The sequence below is a fragment of the Heloderma suspectum genome, chromosome 4 (genome assembly GCF_057233095.1).
Source record: "Heloderma suspectum isolate Gila_16-S chromosome 4, 16-S_ref, whole genome shotgun sequence".
Lineage (NCBI taxonomy): Eukaryota > Metazoa > Chordata > Lepidosauria > Squamata > Helodermatidae > Heloderma > Heloderma suspectum.
Genome location: NC_139461.1, coordinates 262,865,999 through 262,888,937, shown reverse-complemented (window position 1 = coordinate 262,888,937; position 22,939 = coordinate 262,865,999). Strand labels below are relative to the sequence as shown.

Below are 22,939 nucleotides of genomic sequence, written 5' to 3'. Positions count from 1 at the left end.
TGGAGAAATCCACAATGGATTCCAATGAGTTTGGATTACTGTGAATCTGACCTGCGGATTCCGCTGCAGACCAGCTTTTCTGAGTCATGTGGATTTTGTGAAGTTGCGGATGAGTTTTTTTAGTTTTGGTGGGGATTTGCCCAGATGCGCACTTTCACTAATGCACATTATTGTAAGTGCACATTAGCGCCAATGTGAACTTGTGCAAATGGAACAAAATTCTCATACATCCCTTAAAAAAAATCCGATTCTGTCAATGAGATGACAGAACAAAGACGTCTGACAATCCAGGAAATACAGAAAGAAAGTATTTAACAAAATCCATACATCCCTAATCTCAATAACAAACCCTTCCCAGTGCCAATTCCATTTCATAAATATATCTGTTCTGTTCATTTATCCATTTCAGTGACAAATGCTACATCCTTAAACCAATCCATGATACTCAAAAATGATTATTAGATTCCTCTTTTTGCACATTTATAAACATAACTGCAACTAACAGATTTCAATACATTGGTTATGATTATACATATTGCAATATGTTAAGAAGTTGAGTATTATCAGACAATCCCAGATCAAGAACCCCATTATGAAATTTCATTATATATGAAATATAATTTTTCTTCAAAAATTCTTAACATAGGGACAATCCCACCACATATGCAGAAAATCAGCACAGTTAAGATGACATTTCCAGTACTGACATTGTTTTATATAAATCTTGTTAATGAGTCTTTAGGGTGTGCAGTACCATATCCACATAACTTTTTCCTATATAAGGACAAAGGAAAGTATCTAACTGTGTCATTTATCATGTTCCAAACTGCTTCCATTATTGAAACCTAAGACCAATTCATTTTATATCTATTTCCTTTTAGAGTAACACACAGTGAGGTGGATCCAGTAATATTTAGAGTAGACCCATTAAAATCAATGGGAATTTGGTTAGTCATAACTTAAAACTAAGTCTGGATCCAACCCATTAGCTATTCACAAAATTTAGACAACAGCCCGCTACTAATAAAGTTAGTTTCAATGTTCCCATATATACATCATAGTGAAGTGTATGTTCAGGCTCACAGAGAAGCCACTTATGAAGTCAAATGGAATTGCTGAGATCAATGGAAACATTAGAGTATAGGTTAAAAATAGGCATGGGGGAGAAATTCATTGGGTTCACAGTTTAATGCAAACTTAACTACTTTGCACTTTCAAACCAACACACGAACTGAAACTTCATCATCCTTTGAAATTTGCACATTTCCAGATTTTGCAATGGAGTTCCTCAATCAAGACATGTGTACAAAAATGTCTATATTAGGGGAATGTGCACACAAATATGTGTATATTAGTGAAAATAATGTTCAAAATACATTCTATTAGGAAAATTACTTGCAAAAATTGCATATAGTAGGCAAAATTGCCTACAAAAATACATGCATTAGGAGAAATGTGCACAAAAATGTATACTCTATTGTTTGTTTGTTCATACAAACTTTTTTTAAAAGTCCAAAAGTTCAGAATGAACAAAACTTAAGATTGGAACACTAGGAAACTGAGAGAATCCAAAATCAACCCATTTGGCCATCCCTAGTTAAGGGTAGACCTATTTCTATTTTCTGGAAAATGCAAGAGCCACAAAATGCTTCTGATCTGTAGTTGTAATCGATATGATATACCCTGTGTGTGCGTGTGTGCGTGTGTGCATGCGCACATCATGTCTAATGTTACCCTGAATGACTGAAATTTGATGAATGTCAACATTTACATACAAATGCTAACAATCCCAGATTGAATGTCCCCCAAATGGATATATATACTGTATTTCCCCAAGATTTGGTTATACATAAGTTAATTCTGACAATTACATTTACATGACTATCATCATTCACTGCTCTTTCTTGCAACATTAATTTGGAATTATCAACATATCAATTTTGAACATATCAGTTTTGGACATTCACTTCAACAGATACATCAAGCTATGTGTGATGTGTGTACCCCAGAGCCTGTTTCAATATGATGCACACATGGTCCTCTTCTGTTAAAGAAGACTTTTGGAATGATGGTTCTGTGCACACAGGCAAGCTTTGTCTTGTTTCCAAACTTTATTGCACCATATAAAAGTCTTACTTCTGGCAGCATCTTCCACGTGTAAACCATTCCCATTAGTATAAATTCGAAGACCTATGTGTGTGGCTGTCACATCCTAGTGACGTGCCTTGTGGATCTGATGAAGAGTCTTTTTATTTGTTTTATGTGGGGCAGAGATTGTATTGGCGTGACCAAGGCATCCTAATATTACAGTGTCATCTATCTGGCGCTGTGTGCAGCAGTGAGAGTCTCTGTATGCTATCTATTTCTGGTTTACTTCAGGACCACAAACTATGGAAAAAATCTCTTCCTTGAGCTATTAAAATAGATAGTAGTACATTTCTCAGAAATCTAAGCACACAAACTCCAGAACTAGCTCCATTTTGTGAAAAATTAACAAACTATAGTTGATCTAATTGTGTGTGTGTGTGTTTTTAAAGAACAACTGTTGCCACATTTATAGCAGAACCAAAGTTCTTGTGTGCCCTTTATAGGGAAAACTGAAGCCTGTTTATAGGATATGCCATTTATAAGTCTGAACTCTTCTCTTAATATAGCAACTATTGCCATTCTCAGGTTAATTGCCAAGCAGGATGACTACCCCTCTGACAGCTTGAATGTAGAGCCCAGGCTAAATTATAGTACCATAAATGCAATGAAAAAAAATTGTGTGAGTGTGTGTGCACATGCTGTAAGGAAGAGAAGCACATGAAGGAGATGTCACTGCTTGGGGAGTTAGGAGAGGGTACATATTCTTTCTACATGCTGGAATTCAGCCAGCGAGGGAGCAGAACAGTGCATAAAAACATTGGCCCAGTCTCAGTTATCTATGCTCTGGTAGCCTCCAGGTTAGATTACTGTAATGTGTATACATGGGGCTGCCTTTGAAGACCATTTGGAAACTAAAATTCAGCTGCTAAATTAGTAACTGGGATTGGGTTTTACAATCACATTATGCCTGTGCTATGGCAACTGCACTGGCCCCCAGTCAGTTTCCAGACCCAATTCAAAGTACTGGTTTTGCCCCTCAAATCCCTTCTCCATGGGCCAATCTACATTGCGCCCGCCATCGCAATGAATTTGGTGTCCCATTGGGTTAAACGCTCTCATTCACACTCACGCATTTTCCCTGTTGCAGTGCTTCATCGAATGCGCGAGCTTGGTTCACACTCGAGCACTGTGCTGTTTTCCTTCTGTTTTCCTGTGTGCGCTTGTCTGATCTCGGATGCTAAGCAGGGTCGACCCCGGTCAGTAGTTGGATGGGCGACTGCCTGGGAATCAGGCTTCCTGCACTGAGCAGGGGGTTGTTCTATCCCTTCAAATGAGATTAAGGTTTACCTAGGGATGTTAGAGAATTCCTCCACAGATCCCAGGGGGGCCGAATTCCAGTGAATTCAGCCCCCCAGAATCTGTGGCGGAACGGAGCAACCCGCCCCACCACCCCACAAAAGCCCCTCGGAATGGACCCTACCTGGCGGTGGTTCCGGCTGCGGCTTCAGCTCCGGCGGTGGCTCCAGCGGTGGCGGTGGCTCCAGCCACTGCCGGGCTGCTGCGGACACAAATGGCGCCCTGAGTAGGGGACGCCATTTGCGTCCCTATGGTAGCCTGTGATAGGCTACGTAAATATTTACGTAGCCTATCACGGGCTACCATAGGGACGCAAATGGCGTCCCCTACTCAGGGCACCATTTGCGTCCACAGCAGCCCGGCAGTGGCTGGAGGCCCCGCTGTGGGTTGGCCTGGCCGGTGGCTCCACGGCCTGGCCACAGAGCAGAGCTGGCCAGGCAGGATTCCGGGGGGGAGGAACGGATCGCCTCCCCCCCCTGTTGAGGATTTCGGGGGGAGGGACGGAGCACCTCCCCCCCCACACGGATGTCCCTGGACGAAACCAGGTAAGCGTTTTGTACATCCCTAGTTTTACCCCCTCCTATCCCCCGCTCTGGATGTGTGTGTTTTTTAATTAAGGCGTTATCCTCGCAGAATCGGGGCTTCTCCACGATGTTTTTTTTTTCTAATTCAGGCATGATCTTCGAAGCTTCAAAGCTTCGAAGCTGTGAAGCTACACAACTATGTGATTGTGCTATGGAAGCTATGCGATCAGTAGCCGGAAGAAGACATGGGGCTGTCGAGAGCTGTGATTGGACAGGAGCGAAATACAAACACCACCATATATGGACAGGCAGGGGAGGGAACTACGACCAGATACAGTAGTGAAGGCAGAAAATCAGAGCATATTAAGGGGAAATACTGGGATATTAGGGTATTGAAAGCAAGAGCACGGAAGTGGGAAATTCTGGTTCCAATTCAAGGCGGGTACTGCGTAGTGTGAAAGGCGGGCAGTGAAACCTCATTGGAAGTGAAAAAAGGTGGTAAGTGTAGATCCAGCCCATATGTACGTACCCATACTTCCTGTCCCCACCATCTGATGGGTGCTGCCTCCACACTGAACAGCCTGGAAATGCAGTGAGCTCCCTCATCCTTGCTGCTTTTGCCCTTCCCAAGGGATGGGGCTTCAGAGAGGCAGCAAGGCCTTGGCTGAGATGCAGTGGACTATATGGGGAGGCCTGGCAGGTTACATCTGGCCTGAGGACCAGGGTTCCCCATCACTAATATCAATAATGGATAATAATAATAACAATACCTTCTCAGGAAAACATTAGAGAAATTCTGAAGGCAGCAAAAATGAAAGAAAAGTTTACTAATACTGACAAACATAGCAATACTAACCCCCCTGCAAGGCTGGCCCTATTATGAGCCAGCTTGATGCAGGTGCATCAGGTGGCAGAATGGGAAGAGTGGCGAATTGCGCTGCTCTCCGCACCACCAGCCCAGGTCCCACCACTTCTTGTTTCTGTCACTGCCAGCCACATGCTTAGCTAGCTAGCTGGTCATTCACTCCCACTCACACAGCCACTGCTCCTGCTTTGTGCCCCAGCTGCAGGGTCCCTGGGAGAGGTCAGCTGAATTATCGCCAGAGCTCCTGAAGTATCATGAGACATCCTGAACCTTTCACAATAGTTCAGGACCTCTCATGGGAGCAGCTGGGACCTCTTGTGATAGTTCAAGCTGACCTCTCCCAGGAGCCCTGTGGCTGGGACCAAGGTGAAAGCGATGGTTGGGTGGGCAGGAGCAAGTGGCCAGCTGGGTTGTCTGGCCAGGAGTTTGGCCAGCCAAGCAGGGTAGGGAGGGTGGGTGGGTGGTGGGTAATGGGAGGCACTGCCACCAAGTAGAAGTGGGGCAGCAGTGGCACTGCCACTTTGCTTCAGGCAGCAACATGACTTGGGCTGGGCCAGGCCTGCCCCCTTGGACAGCTGTCTGAGGGCAGGAGGCGTGTTGGATGGGACAGAGGTTCTTCACTGCTGGTGAGGGAAATATCCACTTTGGATCTCCTAATTATGCCTACAGGAAGCACCACAGACATCATACCACTAGAGGTGTCCAGACACAGGTGGTAAGCCCTAAAACAGGGTATTCTGGGGCAAGGCAGGGTCAGAATGGAGGTGGCCAGGGATCCGCTGGACTGAGGCTGGTTTGTTTGCTGGAAAGGCCCCATGATTGGGGGGGGGGGCTCCATGACAGCCTGGAACTGGTACAACTGTCCCCTCCACCCACCCACCCCACACACTGAAAGCAATAGGGGGTATACAAAGAAAAAAAACATGAGGGACAAAATCATGGTATTCCCCCCCTCCCCATCGCAAACTTTATGTCCTGGCTGCTGTGACCTGGCAGGGCTTTGGTAGTGATAGATGACACACCACTTTGCATGCATGCATACACATGCGTGCACACACACCAACCTGGCTTAGGATTGCACTCAAAATTTCTTAGAAGGAGTTCTGTGTATCACTTCTAGGGTTGCCACTGGAACTTCACCTAAAGTGATATTTGAAATGAATGTGGGGTTTGTCTCAGGCATCTAAGGAATTCCACAGGAAGCCAAAGAATTCCAATGGTTAGTGAAATTGTTGCACAGGCTTGTGTCATTCAACTGTGTGAATGGGATGTGGAGCATTCACTTGTGTGTGAAGTGGAGACAACCATTTTCACTGTGTCATTCCATGGACAGTATCCAACACGCCCGTCTGTGAGCAAGATACACTGCTGCTATCATTCCATAAGCAGCCAGCCCTGCCTATTCCATTGCACAAGCAGCGCCCACCACTTGCACACTGGGAATTCAGTACTTCTGGGAGAAGGCCCTGAAACAAACGAAAATGCTTGTTTCTGGAATGGGGCAGGTTGCCAGAGCTCCCTTATGGGAGCTCTGCTGACCTACCCTGTTCCAGAACTAAGCATTTCTGCTCATTTTGGGTTGCCCCTGGAAGACCCAAATCTTTATTGCACAAGCGGTGGATGCCCCTTGTGCAATGGAATTGGTAGGGCTGGCCACTCGCAGGCAGTCACCATTTGATACTGCTCATAGGCCTTTTTTTTTCCAGGAGTTTTTCACCCTCAGTGGTCTGTTGAAATCATTCTAACCACATGGTTACCACTGAACCACATGACTGCATTACAAGTAGCTGTATGTGTGTGTCAGGCTTTAACCGAATAGCTCCTCAGATGGTGCCCTGATGCATGCAATAGTACCATGGATGGGTGTGTCTTTTGAGTCCCAAAACTAGGTCCTATGCACTGCTCTCGCAGCACCATATTCTGTTTACTAAGATAGGTGAAGTTCTAGCAACAATTGTGAACTAAGCCATTTTGTGAATGAAGTTATTTCACTTTACAGGCCAAAGTGATGTTTTAATAACAGATCAGAGGACCGGAAGAGGTCACTCAGTCCAAGCAGAAAGCAGGCTTTTTGGTGAAACTAAAAGGGCACCACACTTCTAGTCTTCAACCAACGCCATTTGGCTGGAACATGCACAGTATCAGATTTCATTAAGCAGGATGGCTTGACTTATTGTCATTACACAAAATATATACTCTGCTTTCTGAGCAGATCTGTGCAGAATTTTAATGAATGACACAGATGTTCACACATTTATTTCTGTTTCTTATATGTTTCCCTTCCTAAAGCTTGTTTTGCTCCTCTGACAGCAAATACCATAAACAAGGTCACAGCATAAAACAAGTATTCTGCTTGGATTAATTTCCCAGATATCTCCTTGCCAATTTAAACAAACTGTCTAGCTCAGTTTCTGATCTAAGCTAGCTCCATCTAGGGCTCTGTGTACATGGGAGCTTACTGAGCAGCCAGTTCATTACTGAACTGTAATTTTGGGAAACAGTACCATAAATAGGAGGTACTGGGTCACACAGGGCTTGTGCAATATACTTTCCTGAGAACTCTGCTACCTGTGCAACCCCAAATCACGCTGGCCTGGCCTCAGGCTAGCAGCTATGAGCACGGGCATCAGCATAGCTGGTATGCGGTTTATAAGAAGAAAGTGTTCTGAATTGAAGCATCTGAACACTCCACACTGCCCAAGAGTCCTCTGTGCATACGGCTCAGAGAAGGGATGTGTGAATCAGCAAAACTCTAATCCACCAAAGTTCTCCAAATTCCATCTTGAAGCTCATTCCGACTTGAGTCCGTATCAGATTACGAGCTTTGCTTTTTTCTTTCCACATGACAACCTGTGCATATTTTCATCCATATTTTTTCCAAATGTATGCATCACTTGTGCACATCTTTGTAACGTATGCATTGTGTCATTCATTAAAGTATGCATGTTTTCATGCACATTTTTCAAATGTAGACATGTTTTTGGTCTGCCAATCACATTGTAAACCTGGAAATGTACAGACTTTGACTGCAATTGTGTCCAAGTCTGTGTTAGGTCCAGAAGGTGCATATTGGGTAAATCCTGATCCAAAATGAACTGAAATGAATTTCTCTTACATCCCTAGCTCACAGGCATGGTGAGACTTTCAGAAGAAATGGATTGGCATGACAAAGGATTTAGAAAAAGGAAAAAAATATCCAATTTACTGCTAAAAATTTCAGACAATCCTGAATTGGAGGGAGTAATAAATATCAGATGCAAGGGAGAGTCAATACAAATGACATTATATGACATTACATTGTCATCTTTTTGGCATCAGATTATTTGACAGCATATGATGGGCTTATGAATGCATCCATTGACTTATTTATGGATGTCACTATTGTTTTACTTGTTTTATGGGGTTGTAGTATTTTGCTGTTAATTATTTTAACTGTTTTAAATTATTCTAAAACTTTGCATGTTTTAGTTTGGTTGTAAGTTGCCTTGAGATTTTGCTTTGTTTTGTTTTCTTGAGAAATGCATCTAAGAAATTTAATTAATACTACTAATAATATGAGAAATATGGTCTATACTATATCATTCATTTTCTATAGAACTTCCTATCAAAATCAGCTGGATTTCTGTCTAAAAGTTAAAGTTGACATAATATAGGTCAGACAGAATAAAAGAGAGTGCACACACACACTAATGAGAGAGCTCTTAAAAATATTAGCAGAATAGTTTTATGAAAGCAAGCCTAAAGGGACAGAAGAGACAACAAAACATCCAAAATAGGAGCAAAGGCTCTGTTGGTTGGTTCTACATATTAAATCCACAAAATCCAGAATCAATTCACATATAGACACGATTCATACATCATCAGAGCAGTGTAAGAGTCACCTTCTGGGGTCCCATCCCACACCTCTCTGTAACATCCATTTCCCATAAAAATGTTACAAGCTGTTATCGGAAGGAAGGAGTCAAGTCGTTCACTCAATTCAAGTGCTTCCACCATCTAACTGTTACCAAACAGTGTGACATCAGACTATATGGATACAGCTCCTGCACCTGTGTAGTCATTTATAAACTGGGTGATAGTTTACTATGAAATCGTGTGACAGAGGGAGCCAGATTCTACAATGCACCATGCAGTAGATAGGCTACATCCAAGCCTCCATCAATTGTTAAATAATCACAACTGAATCTTAATAAAAATCTTTATTTGGTGAAAGACTTGTCAGTTGTCATATTTAACCAGATGAATATCATGTACAAGAAGAGTCAATTTTCTTTCACAGCAGTACTTCAGAAATTTGCATACTTTTAGAAAGAATACGATGATCCCAAAATGATCAGTGGGAAATATCATAGAATAGTAGGGTTGGAAGGGGCCTACAAGGCCATCAAGTCGATATGAAATGCTTATTGCAATCTTTTAAATATACTTTGACCTTTTGGACATACTATTATCAGAGAAGCAAGCACCTGCATTTTCATATGAATTTTTTTGTGTACTTCCATAAACATAGGCTGGAATCCAGAGAGCCTAAAATACTTCTGCCCACACACATGAATTCTGCCAATATTCCAGTTTCTTCTGTAGCTCCTCATGATGCATCAGGTGCCACTCTTAAGAGTCCCCAACTCTCAAGAGCAGTTTTGGAGGGGATTTCCATAGGAAGAAAGGGCTTCAAAGCCTTGGTATACATATAGAAGGCCAGATGCAACTTTGGATCCCATCCTTAGTGAGTTAAATGTATTTTCAGATAGTTGTAAATTTAAAGAACTGGTTTTGACCTTTAATGGTTTGGGATCTCGATATCTAAAGGACTGGCTCTTCCCATATGAAACTGCCCCCAAACTGTTGTCATCAGAAGATGCCTTGCTTTGTCTCCCTCTGTCATGGGAAGTGTGGAGAGTGGGGATGCAAGAAGCTTTCTCTTTGGCGGCATCCAAACTAAGGAATTTCTTGCCAGATGAGACTGGCTCACCTCCTCTCTTCATGCATTTAGGTGCCAAGTTGAGATGACACCATTCAGACACGCATTTTATCAGGGTGCCCTTAGCTCCACTGTTATTTACTGTTTCATTTTTTATTATGGTTGTTTGTTGCCCTGAGGATGCCATTTGGGACAGGAGAGTTATAAAGAGATATATTATTAAATACACATTTTTAGAAAGTGAACCTGCTCTTAAAGACTTTGTAATCAAGCCTGTGTTAGGGATCCACTTCATCCAGAATTAAATACATGTTAGTTGTGCTAGAAGGCAGGGTCATACTGGAATTTCTGTTAGTTTGAGGAAAACACTCTGGCAGAAGTCACTAAGTTAATCTTGATGGTGCTGTTGATGCCTCCCAGACTTATTGTAGTTGAAGGTCTTCAGTATACATCCTGAAGTCAACTTGTCAGGGCTAGTTTGAGACATTTTATCTTTTATTGTAAGAAAGGACTTATCCTGGAAAATAACTATCCTGACAGGTTGCAAGCCATACATATCATGCTTTGCTCTGGTCTGGAAACAGGTGCTCTGATAATTGATGGTATCAGGAAGACACCATTCTTTATCACTAGAGAGATGAAAGCCTTCTGAGTGTAGAGATCCTCTCTGGTTGTATCATTCTTCTTCTGACCTCAGAGATTCATAAATCCAATTGGATTTTAGGATTCTCCGGGGGAAATGCTTTCTGATGAACAACTTGTTCTGCTGATGGACTTGTTGAACAGTGAAACCCAGTATGCCCACCAACAGGTTGCTTCTAGGTTGCCTCTAGCATATTCCTCCATACTTTCACCAGCAGAAATTTCATCTGAAGATATCCAATTGACCCTTTACAATTTTGAGCCACAGCTTGCCAACATTTCGTATCAATTTGTAGGGCTTCCGCTTCCAGCTGGTTTTTGGCAAAAGCTATAAATAAATGAAAGAAAGAAAGAGTTCACCATGGAGGGTCTGAAACCTCAAGTTGGAATTACATTGTCATGACGCACTTAATTGAAGAGAAGAAATTGAACCCTATTGCCTAGAGATCCCTTTTCCACATATTCCAGAGGAGAAAAGTACAAATGTGGGTTTTTGCAGAAATGTCCGATGATTGAACTCTCACATAACATAACTGGATTATGATATTCGTTTTTTTTAAAATCATAACAAAAAGCAACTGAAAACATAGACAAGTTTTTTTTTTTAAAAAAACTAGATATGAATTTGTGCTCAGACAAAATGGTAACCCAGAAATCACTTACCTGGATGGCAGGGACACAGTATTCTTCCTGCTGATTCCTTTTCTCTGCTGCTTTCACAGCCTCTGTTTCTACAGTCTGAAAGAACTGCATTGAAAAGGTTTAAAGCAGAGAAAGCTAATTTAGCAATCAAAACAGGTTATTACTTGCAAGATTCTTTTACATTCAGCTTCCCCCTTTGTGTTTGCTTCTCCTCCCCCCATTTTTGCTGAGGGTTTGACAGTACATTCCTTAAGCTGCCCCAGAGAAAAGAAGAGGGGAAAAATGGTGCTGCTTTTTCCAAGCTTATGCTTATATTCCATGACCTTTTCCTTCTGTGGCAACCTTACTGGAACCACCAACTTTTCTTCCCCTCCTGAACCACTCCTCTATTTTCAATGGAACTTTGCCAAAGCTGGCCACACATGCTACCCTGTTAACAATGGAGGAGTACAATGGAGGAAAGCATTCTCCATGGCCAGTCTAATGAGTGAATGGGTGGTTCAAGTTGGGGGGCTTCCAGTCTGCCACCACGCCTGATATAGCAAAAGGGAAAACGTTTGTGTGAATTTTTCTTGGGCTTAAGAGACTCATTTGGATGAATGACAGATAGCAGAATGGGCTAACGGAAAGCAGAAACCAGCAGTTCCTTGTATTAATTTTCAGATTTCTTATTTTTTGCAGTGCTGCCAGTGTTTACACTAGAAGGAAACCCATACTTAAAATATTGAAAATGTGCTGTCATTCATCTGTCCTGGTCTAGTCTGATCTGAAGCCCATGAGGCTCAATGCTAGGCCACATCAAACTAAGCTAGAAGTTGCAGCACCCAGGAGAACTCCTAGTGAACAACTTGCTCTGACTTGGTCCAAGACTAAACTGAAGCCTATTACGCTACAGTCCCAGACTCCGTCCTTTCCTACAAAATGGTAACCTTAAAGGGACAGGTCTCTGGACCAGAGCCTAACACTACTCCATGTCTCCAAGAACTCATGCCTGGAGCAGTGCTGCCATTGGCACATCAGCTCTATGGAATGTGGGGCTTAGGGATGTCAGAGAATTTCACCACGAATCTCGGGGAGGCCGAATACCAGCGCATTCGGCCCCCCCGAAATTGGTGGTGAAACGGTCTCCCCCCGCCGCCCCCCCCGGACGGGACTTACCTTGGGCGAATCCTCCTGGTGGCGGCAGCTCCGGTGGCGGTTCGGCGGCGGTTCGGCAGCGGTTCAGCGGCAGCGGCTGGTCTTTCAACCGGCTGCCGCCGCCGCCATTTCCAGTAAAAAAAAAAAAAAAGTGATAGGCTACGTAAAGATTTACGAAGCCTATCACGGCTAGATTTTTTTAAAAATACCATGATAGGCTACATAAATGTTTATGTAGCCTATCACGGCTGAGTAAAAAAACAACAACAACAACCGCATGTATGCAAATGGCGGCGCCCATGGGCGCCGCCATTTGCATTCCTTATTTTGGCACATCTAGTCTACGTAAACATTTACGTAGACTACGGCAAAAATAAGGGGAACGCAAATAGTGTAGCGTCTATGCTATTTGCGTTCCCCTTATTTTCGTCGTAGTCTACATAAATGTTTACATAGACTAGACGTGCCAAAATAAGGAACGCAAATGGCGGCACCCATGGGCGCCGCCATTTGCGTATGCTAGGGATGGCAGAGAATTTCTCCCCGAAACTTCGGGGGGCCGAGCGCCAACGTGTTCGGCCCCCCGAACAAGTTTTGGGGAGAAATTCTCCGCACTCCCCCCGCCCCCGCACCCCCTCCCCGGGACGGGACTTACTTTTGCCGAATGTCCCTCCCGGCGGCGGGTCCGGCCAGCGGTTCGGCGGGTGTTCGTGCAGGGCGGGAGTGGCAGCCGGTCTTTCAACCGGCTGCCGCCCCCGCCATTCCAATAAAAGAAAAAAAAAACGCCCCCGTGATAGGCTACATGACGATTAACGTAGCCTATCACGGCTAGATCTGCAAAGTCAGCAGTGATAGGCTACGTTAATCGTCACGTAGCCTATCACGGGTGACTTAAAAAAAAAAAAAAGCGCGTTCGGATAATGGCGGCCCCCATAGGGAGCCGCCATTCCCATTCCTTATTTGGACGCTGTAGTCTACGTAAATCTTTACGTAGACTACGGTGAAAATAAGGGCAACGCTATTTGCATTGCCCTTATTTTCGCTGTAGTCTACATAAAGATTTACGTAGACTACAGCGACCAAATAAGAAACGCGAATGGCGGCTCCCTATGGGGGCCGCCATTAGCGAACGCGCTTTTTTTTTTTTTTTAAGGCACCCGTGATAGGCTACGTGACGATTAACGTAGCCTATTACGGCTGACTTTGCAAATCTAGCCGTGATAGGCTACGTTAATCGTCACGTAGCCTATCACGGGGGCATTTGTTTTTTTAAAAAAAAACAATGGAGTTCGCGGCCGGGCAAGGTGGGAAGCCTCCTCCCCGGCCTGAATTTCGGCCGGGCGAGGCGGGAAGCCTCCCCCCCGGCCTGAATTTGGTGGGGGGAGCAGCGAAGCGCCTCCCCCCCACCGCGAACAACCTTCGAGGACAGGTAAGTGACTTTCGTCCACCCCTAGCGTATGCGCGGTTTTTTGTTTTTGTTTTTTACTCAGCCGTAATAGGCTACGTAAACATTTATGTAGCCTATCACGGCTGACTGCAGGGACGCTAACGGCAGCTGCTACGGCCGCTGCCATTTGCGGCCCGGCCAGACAGGATTTGGGGGTGGAGGGACTCCCCCCCGGCCAGAATTTGGGGGGGAGGGACAGAGCACCTCCCCCCCCGGCCAGAATTTTGGGGGGAGGGACGGAGCGCCTCCCCCGACCCACGAATTAAATTTCGTTAAAGGTAAGTGACTTTCGTACATCCCTAGCACTGGGGCTCTCGGAGAAGGGTGCGGTGGCTCAGTGCTAGGGCTAGGCTCAGGGGTCTCTGGTAGCTCCAACTCAGGGATCTTGAATTTTGCAGTAGTGCTCGGGCCTGGAGTGTCCTCTGTTAGCACCACTGGTTCTTCTGCCTTTGAGTCCAGGTCACGGTCACTTCAGGAATCCTGGGTCTTCACACCATCACAGTCACAACATGAATCAAGCTGACCAGGACTGTAATACCACACAAGCCACTGAAGAAGGGTTATATAATACAGCTCTCCCCAGAACATCAGGCTCATCTCCTCACCACAACATATACTCATGGTCCAGGGTACATGTTTATACTATGTGAAGCCACTCTGTGACTGAATAATGGTTTTTAACACCATGATTGTAGGGAACATTCAGGCTCTCATGCTCTCAGAAAGAGATTGATCAACTGATTGATGCAAAAGACCCATGCCATCGGTAATGCAGTTCAGGGCCAGCTAAGGCATTTTTCTGCCTGAGGCAGAGCAGCAAATGGTGCCTGGTCCCAACCAGTCAAGGTGTATGGTGCCCAAGACTGGTCACGTTATTTTGGGACTTGAGGCAAAAAAAATCCAGCAAGCACTTCTCCCGTTCCTTGGCAGTGAAAAATACAATACTAATTAACTCAGTAGTTAACTATTTGCTGTCCTTTCAAGAAACCCATTTACCTCACTCTTCCTAATGTCATTCATTCACATGCGCGCTCAAGTTGTGAGGATAAAATGGAGAGGAGGAGGATAATGTAAGCCGCCTTGGGTTCCTTGCAAGAGGAAAAAAGGCAGGGTATAAATGCAATAAATAAATAAATAAATAAATAGCACCACAGGGTCATGATGATTCCTATGGCTGGGTATGTGTTTGGAGGAAGTCTCGGGCATCTCCAGATCTTTGTAAAGACAGCCAATGGGATGTGCACTGAAGAACTGTGATGCAGACATTTGAATCTGTTTCCCTCATTCTGAACAGTGGAGGCTGGTGGCTCTGATTTCAGTAGGGCTCTGAATCTATTCTGGGTTTTAGTCAGAACCAGCCAAAACTCTAAAGGAGCTATCCAAGGTGTTGAATCTATTTGGGGGATAGGGTTCAGCACCTTGGATAGCTCCTTTAGAGTTCTGGCTGGCTCTGACTAAAACCCGGAATGGATTAAAGCCTCACTGAAATTGGAGCCACCAGCCTCTACTGGTTCTGAACGTTCTTGTTCAAAAAAATATATTTTTTAAAAACCTCCTAGTGTCCAGTATTTTCACAAACCGGCCAAGTTTTTACAGAGTCATGCTTAAAAGAACATGCAGTACTTTCTAACAAACAAACCTCATTGGACATGTATAACTCCATCTTCTGTAAATCAAGTAAACTTTTAATCTAATCTACCTTGATTAACCTTAAAAAAAAAAACACTGTGCCAAGTGCCTAGTTATCCACATGGAGCGCAGATGTATATAGAATCCATATCCATTACTGTTGGCTTCCTGCAAAATGACTGTATTATGTAAAGTGCCTGCTAGAAATATCAAAGCATATTAAAAGTTTTAACTAACACAATGTGTTTCAAAGGAATGTGCTTTCTTTGGAGCAGGAATGTCCCCATAAAAAGGCATGATCTGTAGCACAGTCCAATGATTTACAAGCATTGCAATACATGCCCTGGAGTAAACCCTGCTCTCCTCTAAACCAAATTGGTTTGGACTCATCCAGACTACATAGAGTACATTTTGGAAAGATTCCTCTGGCTATGTGTAATTAACCTGAACTTTGATTTGTATTGTTTGCTTACCCTCAGCCTTGCTTAAGACCTCCTAGTGGAAATGGTAGTGTCTGTCTACAGACTCTTTACCACATCCTATTCCTCCAAATTTATTCCAATATCAAACATGCACTTTCTGCCTTCGGTATTATGCAGTGCAATGGAAAGCCTTTGCCTACTCCTTAAATGTTGTAAAATAATAAAACCATGAAGTGCTAGGGCTTCATAGCTTTAGGAGGTGGGGGTGTACATAGCATGGGTGAACAACCTTCTGCCTGTAGGCAACCTGCAGAGGTTGCCTTGGGCTCCCTGCATGGCTGCCCTGCATGGGCCCCTCCCCTCCTTTCCCTACATCCCTCCCCTCCAGAGCCCCACCCCCTGGGCTATACTGGGCGGGGGGGGGGGAGGAGAGAGGAAACCCATGTTATTTCAGACCATCATGCAAACCATACTAACCCCATCGTGCTGTTATCAGATGGGTGGAATATTTCTCTTTCCTAGGGACATGCTGATGTTCTAATGGGAGAGCACAACAGCTGACTGTTTCCAGAGGGGTGGCCATATTAGTCTTTAACAATCAAACAAAAACTCTTATGGCACCTTAAAGATTAATAACTTAATATGGCATTATGCCAAATCTGTTCATCTTTAAGGTGCCATGGGAGTCTTGTTTCTACTACAACAATCACTAACTCTGAGTGAGGATGGTGGAAGTCGAGTAGTTGTTTGGAGCATGTGAATTCACACAGGCTCTGCATCTTCCCCAGGCTCTGCTCCTTGTTTTACTCCACAAAGCTGCACTGAACAATCCATGCATCATCTGTCCAACTAGTGGATTACATTTCCTCAAGCTGCCACAGCCTTCATAAACCAACACCAAATCTGAGTTGAAGTATATTCCTTCTCTGGTACATTAAACAAAGTCCTTCACGTATTTGGCCACAGCTATTCCTCACTCTTTTACTTCTGTGTTATTTATACTGAACATGTATCTATCTACCTATTCATTTAAGTAATCAGAAACAATTTGAGATCTTGGATTAAATATAAAAGACCATTTATGTTTGGCACCAGGTTCTTCTAGTTGTTCTTTCCTGACTGTATTAAATTATTAGACTTACTCCGTTAGATTCCAGCTGCAAGGTCAGCTGGGAACTATAATTTGCTCAATTTATAGCAATACTATAATAGCAATACTTAAATACTGTTTTAGTTATCAGACATAATAATGCTCCTTTGGACATAGATAATACCATAATAAGGAAAGGGATGGAACAAGTGATTGGACATATGGTAATGCCAAGATGTTAATCAATAGTGTATCTCATCCTGAAATCCATGAACTATTGTAAACCTCATAACAAGAGTGTAAATGTCACTCCATCCCACGGTATAAAAAGAATCAAGAGTGAGGGCAGCAGACATGGGAGAATGAAGGTGGGGGTGTGGTAATGTTTAAACTGGAAACAAGATTAAGATCAGGGAACAGTTAACAACCACCTCAATGACAGCAAGAAGGGAAATAGGAAGCTATTGCCCAATCCAGTGTGAGAGAGGCAATTTGGTGCACTAGTGGAATGATGAACTTGGTTTGTTTTGAAAGTGCATTCATTAGCATATTGTTAATGTTAACTTCTTGAAGTGTGTCAAGTGTTTAATGCAGTGAGTAAAAACATAAGTGTGGGGTAGTGGTTAGACTGTCGGACTGGAACTGGAGAGACCTGGGTTCAAGTCCTCACTCAGCCATGAAGCTCACTGGGGCCCCATCTACACTGGGCTTTTACTCCAGGGCAGGTGCAAGTCAAGGTCCCTCATGATAGATGACGCAGTCACAACTTCACAGCCATCCGTGGTTTTCGCCCGGAAAAAGCAGAGTTCCAAGGAGTCATTGTACTGCGATTTGGGGGCTTTGCTGCAGGTTCCCCCGCTGTTGCGGACTGTCTGTTCCTTCCCTGAACTGACTTCGCATCTTACAGTGGGCGTGTTGTAGGCATGCATAGTGCCTGCATCACTCTGTGATGCCCCTTTGCTCCCTCATCCCTTCACAGCTGCGCAGTTACAGATGCACAGAGGGGGTTTTTCATTTATTTAATCACACTTTCATACATTTTTGCAGCTTCGCATCTTTGCAACAGTTGCTTTTGGACTCAGTACCCAAGGGCTGGGGAGGGTCTTGGGGAGGAACAACATTGCTTCAGGCATCATTTTGGAGTGATGGCTAGAGGTGTAGCACTCACGCTTGTGAGTGCGAACCATCGTGAGAGTCTCAGGCTGGGGAACTGACAAACTGATGGTGTGGAAATGAAGGAGCACAAAACACCCAATTTTTACCTAAAACAGGGTCAGAAAGACACAGCAGAGCCCTGCAAATATAAAACAGCCACTGACGTGTCACACCTCCACACTCATGGGACTGCACAGCTGCACATTTCAGTATAATGGCAAAAAAAGGGCATGGCGAGTCTCTTAGGGAAGTGTCCAGTACATCACCAGTGTATTGCAGCCTTGCAGGGCATGGTGATTCGAAGCCGCATTGCTGCGCAGTTGCAATGGGGTGGGAGGTCAAAGTGATGCCCTATAGATGGGGCCTAGGTGACTTTGGGCCAGTCACTGACTCTCAGCCTAACCTAAAATGAAGAGAAGGAGGGTCATGTCTGCCAACTTGGGCTTGGACTCTTTGGAGGAAAAGGCAGGACATAAATAAACAAACAAACATAGATGTTTGGGATACTCAAAACATCTTTCCTGAGATGAAGGAGAAGCATCAAGCAGAATCCTGATACACACAAGTATATGTGGGTATATATGTATGTAGATGTTGGATCAGTGAAATAGTTAAAGCTGAAGTTACAGTCAAAGCACAATTGGATGTAGTTATTCTAGTGAAAGAAAGAAGAATTGGACCCGCCCAGGCCATATCCGGTAGCAAATAGCAATGGAAGTGCTTTTCCACTGAGAAACAAGAGGGAAGTATCATGCTCAGGTGACAGAAAGGTTTGCAGGAGTAGAAACATTTTATATAAAAAACCTAAGGGGAAAACGTCTCCCCTCAAACAGTTCAGTGAGGACTGAGGATGCTCATTCGCCATGGAATGTGGAGTGACAGCTGGAAAAGAAAAATGGAAAATGGGGTAGTGGGTGGAATCCCCTGCTCCAGCTCATTTCAGCTTATTGTATCCTGAGGAGGGCATGGCGGACTGGCTGGCTGGAATCCTGAACAGGAACCCCACTGTTCAGGGTGGTGATATGGTGCAAGTGTTGCAGGTCCCCACTTGTAAAAGTTCTAATAACAAATTTTATAGATTAATGAATCGTTAAAAATTGCCTTAACCAAATTATTCCTAATTATCAGAATCCTTGATATACAACATTAAAGGTGAACTGCTTCCTATGAATTTGGTCTCTGAACTGAACTCACCTGCCTCTCTGATCATCTTGAAAGAATATCCTCACTCATCCTTCTTGTGGATTTCCTTCTTTAATTAAAATAACATTTTGATAACAAAATTGCTCTGTGCAGAGAATAAACAGCAGAACAACAGCTGTCATGATTAGCCTGCCAGGGACTTGCATAATGGAATGCTAATGAGATGAACTAAACTCTTGATGAGGGGGAGGCAGTATTTGAAAGAAGCATTTAAAGAAAGTTTTTTTCCCTCTCTGCTGGCAGAGCAGCAAATAGTGCCTTCCACCCATGTCAAGGTACATAGTATCCAAAGCCAGTCAAGTTATTTTGGTACTTTAGGCAGAAGGTCCCATTAAGCACCTCTCTCTATCCCTTCTGGCAACAGAAATACAATAATAACAAGGTAAATAACTAACAATTTGCTTCCCTTTTATGACACCCCAAATATGCTGCCAGAGGCAACTGCCGCGTTCTGCCTCATGGTAGGGCTGGCCCTAGCCTGGTTCCTGGCCTTTAGGGTGCTCATCTTCACTTTCCCTAAATCATGGACAGGGAATTAAAATGCACGGTTTTGAACTTGAAGGATCCTACATTCAAATGCTTACTTAATTTAGAGTAGAACACCTTTACAATCCCTGGGATATAGCAGCCACTTTGAACTATAATCACACAGTGAAGACATCAGGTCATCTGTCTATCCTTGCCAGCATCATGCTGCTTTGCTTCCACTTTCACAGTATGGTTCATGTTTTAAATAGATTATGCACTCTGCTCTGGGCTGCCACTACTAGTGAATAGCCAGCAGCTGAGTGATAAACTATGGTTGCTGACAAGGACCTATATGGCTTCAGGCTTTTTGTATGCTTTGGAAGTACAATTACCATAGGTTGGGTCAGTGGATACTTCCTGCGAATTATTTTGAGACCATTCCAATTAACAACAGTCAAACTCAAGCCCTACTGCTGACATATTTCATCTTGAATGCTATCAAGACTGGCTGCTTTATTGTATGATTCCAACAGTTCAAAAGCAAATACACATCACATAACTTTAATTCCATTTCCCTCTGCTAAGGGAGAGGTATTGTCTTATGCATAATAATGAGCTTGTACATTTTTAATATACCCTCCATTCAAGTCCAAACGGAGGTGCCTGATTCATCCATTCTGGGCATTTCCTAGCAAGGTCTTGCCTGGGCTGCAATCTATTATAGAGAGAATCAAGTGGGTGGATCGATTTTCTGATTGTGGCCCAGTTCAGCTGTGCGCATATTGATTTCAATGGGGATTTATGTGGCAGACACAGTTAAGAAAACGCAGGAGAGTGAGTTCTATTGCAATTTAATAATGGGTTGGCCTTTATGACCCATTTATCAGTAATGTGAATGTTCAGATTTTCAGTTTTCTATCTTAACCATGGAGCAGAATGAATGGAAACAAATTAGATACATCACTAACAAAACTTAAAGAAAGATTGCTGCCTGATGTATAATCATTACATCAATGATGCCATTCAGTATAATCATTTCTTTTTATTTGACCAGATGCAGTGTTTTAAAATAGTTCCATGCAGCATAAATTATCAGGGTGGATTAAAGTTAAGTCTCAGTGGTATTTTGATATGGGGGTAATGTTATGCAGACTAAGGCCATGAACAAATTTGTACAAGATATTAATTAGAATATTATATTAGTTCTTTTCTCCAAAACAGGGAGTAGCCTTCCTGGATCAAGCCAACAGGCAACAACACAAAGCAGCTTAAAGAGGAAAATATTTTGTTACACTCCAGTCCCAAGCTACTAGACATCTAGTAAGTTGCTTAATACTGCAGTCCTGTAAGTTACTCATTGATTTCACAGTAGATGTGTATAGGATGAGTGCACTGTAAATGTATATCCTACCAAAGGGTTACATTTTGGAGTAAAATGTGAATGAGACAAACCCATGTTTGACAACATGTAGATCATACAGATGAAGGCTGCAATCCTATACTCTCTTAAGGTAAAGGTAAAGGTGTCCCCAACCAGTCGTGTCCGACTCTAGGGTGCAGTGCTCATCCCCGTTTCTAAGCCGAAGAGCCAGTGCTGTCCGAAGACGCTCCCGTGGTCATGTGGCCGGCATGACTGAACACCAAGGTGCACAGAACGCTGTTACCTTTCCCGCCGAAGCGGTACCTATTTATCTACTTGCAATTTCTTGCTTTCGAACTGCTAGGTTGGCAGGAGCTGGGACTGAAGACAGGAGCTCACTCCGTCACGTGGCACTCGGGTCTCGAACTGCTGACCTGCCGACCTTCCAGTCTGCAGTTCAGCGTCTTAATCACTAAGCCTGTTAATTCCCAGTGAGCTCAAATGGGCATACTTCTGAGTAGACATGTATAAGATTGCACTGCACCTCTTTAGAGCTCCTCCAGTCAGTCCTAGATTCCTATCTCAAATGTACACATGGTGGAAAACCTGGACTTTCTGCTTCATAATGTGCACAGCAACCCTAAAAATCCTGTGATCAGTGTTTTGCACATTTTCTCACTCCCCCCTCAAATGTTGCAAGTTTGGGGGTGGAGTGGTATTTTTATGTGTAAAAATGTGTGAAATTTGTTATCTACTGAAATAGGAAGTGATGGGATATTGAATGTTACTTATAATATTAAAACCCTAAAAATCATGTGCTCAGTGTCTTGTATATTTTCTCCCTTCCCATGGATGTTGCAAGTTGGGAGGGGGTATTTTTAAGTGTGAAAAATATGTAAAATTTGTTATCTATTGAAATATGTAAGACCTTGCTTATCCTGGAGGAAAACTGGTAAGAATGTACATACGGAATAAGATCTACTACCTAAAATTGCTACATTATGAGGATTCAAGATGTAATTTCAGGCAGGTGGGTGGCTTGGCCTTTGAACCTTCATTCAGTGTTGATATATAGTCTATAGATATGCACACACTGTGTGTGTGTGTGTGTGTGTGCGCGAGAGAGAGAGTGTGTGTAAATGAGGATGATTGTTGCATGGGTGGTGGTGGAGAATGTACTCTGTATCATATGAAATGTAGTGTGAAAATATTATTTTCATTGAATAATAATTCACATTAAATACACTGATTAGGCAGCTGCTGCTCATAGCACTTCACATCACGTTATGTTTTATTTTATTAAATCTATTTCTATACCATTATTTGACATTTCATATCAGCTGCCAAATCTGCAGGAAAAAGAACAGCTGTGCCATATTTCAAATTACATGGAATAGACCACCCTTTTATTTTTCTAAATAAATATCATCATAGGGCCAGGGCCTTGCCCCAAATCCCCTCCCCCTCCCATGACGTTATCATGTGTTCCCCATCCACTTTTTTCTCCATGCTGAGAGTGGCACAGAGCTCCATGGTGCCTCTCTTGGCACAGAGAAAGTGACTCAGCTGGCACTGGCAGGAACCAGCTTCTAGTCTTTCCCGTTTGTTGCATCCCAGCTGGAGTACAAGCAGCACAGAAATGGACTCCACTGGAGTGGAGCCTGTAGGACCTGGTCCTGCAGTGGAATTTCCCGAAAATGGGGATTCCTCTCTCTAGGTAAGTGGGGGCTTCAGGAGGGGTGGGTTTGGGGCCCACAGAGGTGCCCAGCCCTCCACAGGCAGGACTGGGCAACCACAGAAGTTGCCCTCCCTTGCTTTAATTGAAGTTTCAGAAGCTGAGGAGGCTACAGGCTGCCAGAGAGATGGTTATACAATCCAAGATAGGACATTTGCACACACTCCTTGGCCACCTCATAAGTAAGGTGAGAACTAGAACCCCAAACCCAACCCATGAGAATTTCTCCAAAAAAAAATTTACCTTTAAATTTCT

General features: G+C 43.6%; 1 long non-coding RNA gene across 1 annotated transcript; it reads right to left on the bottom strand.

The window, feature by feature from the left end:
* Positions 1-8,545: 8,545 nt before the first annotated feature.
* LOC146348609 (uncharacterized) lies at positions 8,546-19,206 on the bottom strand. Its single transcript, XR_014789933.1, has 3 exons — positions 19,113-19,206; positions 11,060-11,143; positions 8,546-10,724 (listed from the first exon to the last, which is right to left on the bottom strand). It is a non-coding gene; the product is annotated as an uncharacterized LOC146348609 (long non-coding RNA).
* Positions 19,207-22,939: the final 3,733 nt, after the last annotated feature.